The sequence below is a fragment of the Acanthisitta chloris genome, unplaced genomic scaffold, assembly GCF_000695815.1.
Source record: "Acanthisitta chloris isolate BGI_N310 unplaced genomic scaffold, ASM69581v1 scaffold31458, whole genome shotgun sequence".
Taxonomy (NCBI): Eukaryota; Metazoa; Chordata; class Aves; order Passeriformes; family Acanthisittidae; genus Acanthisitta; species Acanthisitta chloris.
Window position 1 is genome coordinate 25,979 of NW_008687037.1, and position 4,355 is coordinate 30,333.

The following is a 4,355-nucleotide window of genomic DNA, read 5'->3' on the forward strand; positions in this document are numbered from 1 at the left end:
CTCTAAAACATCTTTCAGAGTAGCCTGAATCTAGGGTTGTATGTTAGGATAAGGTAAAACATATTTTTGATTAGTGTTGTGGAAGCTGCCCTCATCCTCTGCCAGGACATGGCACCTTTGACCACTATTTTCTTAGTCTCAGGCTCTGCCATGACACTTGGCAGAAGCCTACATCATACTGTGCTATTTCAATCCCAGCTCTTCTGGAGGAGATTGCTGCAGTGGTAATAAGGCGTTTTCAAATGAGCTCAAATTCTCAGAGTTCAGAAATTAAAGTGCTTTCTTCCCATTTTCTTCCCACTGGGCTAATGAATCAGAGAGCTTCTAAAAATGAGCAGCCAGCATGAAATTATACTCTGCAGCTGCACCACAGGTTTGCTTTACATGATACATCAGTGCTAGTATTTGTGCTTTTTGCTTCTCCTAGACATAGAGATCCCATGGTTTACATAAATCACTGTTCTTCAGTCCAAGAGAAAAAGTAAGCATAAAATGTAGCACTTTGGTATGGATATACACCTGTGGTTTGAGCATATTTTATAGTATAGACAACAACGACAATGAACTATTTAAGTTTTTCTTTAAATTGCCACCAGTTCACCAAAAAGATGAGCTTGATTTCCATTCTGCCTCAACCATAATACACTGTTTGAATTTTTATCTCAGTTACCATTTAGAGTATGAAATAGGGAATATTCATGTTAGCCAAAGTCCTGCCATGAACTCATTATAATGTCTTGGGTAGCTTGATTTTCTGGGCCTCTCATTCCAGCTGCATGTAAGTTCACCCAGCCTTTTGATCTAAGGACAAAACACATCATGCAAGTTCAGAGGGTTACTACAACTAAGAATTACATATCAAGCAGAATGACACCAATTTGTTTTTCAAGCCACAAAAATACAAAGCAATAGCAAGAACAGATAGCTTTTACAGACTACCCATGCACTGCAAAGTGTATTTGAAAAGAAGTGGCACAATCTCAGTTTCTCAGATTTTCTCCTCGCCCCTGACGTCTCACTCCCAGCTTTGCACAGTGCCTCTCTGTAGCCCTTGCTACTGGTTGCACCACTGAGTACAGCGGTGGATTCTTTATCTGTTAAGTTTTGCCACAAGACTATAAATAGGTTCTGGGGCAAAACAACCAACAAGCAACTGACTATTATCCACAACCACATCCTGAGAGAGAAAGTATTAAAAATAACACCAAGAATAATTTGACATTTTCATCCTCAGTTCACCCCAATACTTTCTGTGTTGTCTCATGCCTTTCCAGGATTTTGGCCATGTCCTGGGTTGCAGTGTGGGGGGTATCCATGGTATGTATTCCATTATCATCTCCACAAGCTGTTAAAGCAGGTGGGGCAGTGATCGTTATCACCTTGTCCCTCCCTCAGGGCAATCCTGATGGCTCCCTCAGGGGGCTGTCTCTGATTAACGGGCTGTCAAGGACCCATGCATGGCACATCCTCCCATAGATCCTTACCTCCTTGTCCCATGGTGAGGTGACTCACCCCAGGGGTGGGGAGCCAAACATGCTCACAGGGATATAATCTGGGGTTTGGACCAGCACAGGGAGCCCTTTGCCTGCTGGATTCCCAGAGGACAAGAGCTGCTGCTGGACCTTCAGGAGAGAACCGGATCTGTGGGATCACTGCTCCAACAGACCCATCGCTCCAGGAGGACTGCAGCCACCATTTAATCGGACTCATACTACACCCTGACTGACAGGGTGTCAGGGTGTCAGGTTACTTTCTGACTCTGTCAGGTTGTTTTCTGACTCTGTCAGGTTATTTTATTTTGTACTGTTGCATTTGTGTTGTTTTGTTGTGTTGTTCATATTAAATCGTACTTCTGACTCAGAGTCTCTCACCGGTTTGCTTTTCAAACCAGCACACCAAGTATGTTGTAATTTGAAGCAACGCAAAAGCAAAGAAAATATGTGGTAAGACTTTCTGTCTTTCTGATATTTACAGGAAAACATTCCCCATTTCTTTTAGGACTTCTAAAACTCCTATGTTTATACGATTAGGGTTGCTTAAGTGCAGACCACCTCTTCTCTGCCTGCAATTATAATTTTCCCCTTTCTTGTATCTTAACTTTTGGACTGCAGAAGCCAATTGTGATTCCACACAAAGTATTAACATCTCTGGTAAGTCTGAGACGCAGATGAGAAGACCTCCTTGAGAGTTCATATGAAGACCATACAGAAATCCCCTGAAAAAAAATTTGTCTTAACTGAACAAGTTTAATAAGATGTATGGCTTCTTTTTAATACAGATGTCCAGAAATACAGCAGAAGATTAAGAGAATATTGTGTCATATATGTAATAATTGTGCAATTTTATTTTCTAAGAAAAAAATGAATAAACTGTTACTTGATTTGATATGTGAAAGTGTCAAACCTGAAGTGAAATAACCTTTCTTTCCCAAACTAAAATCAAAAGTTTCTTCTGCTGCCAAAGAATCGTATGGTTGGGTTTACGTATGTTTGAAGTACACAGAGGTGGTTCTAGAAAAGACAGGTTTTCAGCTCTGTCTATAAGGGAATGACTAAACAGGGAGGATAAAAATAACAATATGCTAATACAGCTAAGCACCCAAAGAAAGTTGCTGGGAACTAGATGAAATAGTGTGTGTATCCCAAAAGAAATACTGGCATCTCTCCTGTAAAAGGCTAATACAGCACGGTGAAAAATCTTGATATAGCCAGAGGATGGTTTAGACAATTACTTCAGATTTTTCCCCTCATGCCTTTTGATGAGCTCCTGAACATGGGTGATAAGAGTTTAAAATGCATTAGTCCTTCAATTTGGCAGCATCCCAGTAGATCTGGGAGAGGACACTTAAGGAAGCTATTCCCTAGATTAATTTCTTGCTTTCATATCTGTTTTCAAAATTCCTTCGTACAAAATAAATCAACACATGTAGATGTGGCACTTAGGTCATTGGTTTAGTGGTGGACTCGGCAGTATTAGGTTAATGGCTGGAATCAATGATCTTAGAGGTCTTTTCCAACCTAAACAATTCTATGATGCTAAGAGGATAGCTAGATGATGGGGTGCAGACAGTCTTCAACCCAGATAAAGACTGCTGACTGATAGACTGGAAGATCCGCATGTAAAAGGCATAAATGATCAAATGAAAGCACTTGTTGTTTTCTTCTTGACTGACTTTGCTTTCCTAAGCAAATGACTTTCATAGGTGTTTACTTTGCAAAATTAAAGTATCTTTTCATTGTCTGACCTTGCCAGATTCCAACCTGACAGGTAGCTCCAGCCAGCAACAAAACACAGGAGCATATTTACCAAGGAGGTGAAAGGGACAATAGCTTGGCCTTCCTTCCCAGTGACACCGGCAATGTGAGCTCTGGGTCAAGCAGCCTCAGGCTGACCACACAGCTATGTATCTCTGCATTCCTTCCCTCATGAAGGTGGTGTCTGCAACCAGCACTGGCTGCACCTTACTGCATACACGCCTGAACTGCATTTCCAAGCCATTAAATAATTTTGACACTTATGTCTCCAGTCAACAATAAAATGCCAACCTGCGCCATAAGTTTATTTTTCATCCACAGGCCTCTAAAAGTTTTGTTGCCTTCACAAGTGTTCAGTAGAAAAATGGTTAATTATTTCAGTATGAATAACTGGAAAACAGCATTGTTAGATTGGCCTCTTGTGACTCACACTACAAGGAAAGAAAGTTTTGGTTCTCTTTACTGTATCACTTTTTATTTTTCTATTTGGTTAAACCATGACAACTACTTTGGCCAAAACAACCAGGTATCATCATGTTACTATGCTTGGAGGAAAGGCAGTCACTCAACTGCTAAAGGGCATTGATATTGCAAACTGTTTGTGATCAAAACTGTGCTATGGAAATAGGAAGACCTGAAAGTGTTACATGCCTTTCAAAAAGAAAGGCAGACAACAAGTTTCAGGAATGGATCTAAGCAAATGCCTGGATTTTCAAATTTCTGAGTACTCATCCATTTTGCCTCGAGATGAATTAGTTCAGAGCTTCACAGCATGACTGTGTCTACTACCTGAACATAGTAATTTACGTTTAATTCAGACAGCTCTACTTTAAACTTTAGTCAGTAGTACATGCATACCCTTAAGGGTATGTACATGTATGTGTATGTACATGGTCACACCTTCCAATGGGGTGCTTGCTTCCCTGATGTAGGCTGCACCAGTCTGTCAGACAAAGTAAGCACTGATAAGATTTCTGTTGGCATAGCTGGGTCTTTTCTAGGGCTGTTGGTGGGAAGTAATCTAAATGAAGTCCACCAGATATTGGTATACATGTTTGGCCTTTAAAGATCAGCCAGGTCAAGAGGATGCCAGCTACAAAA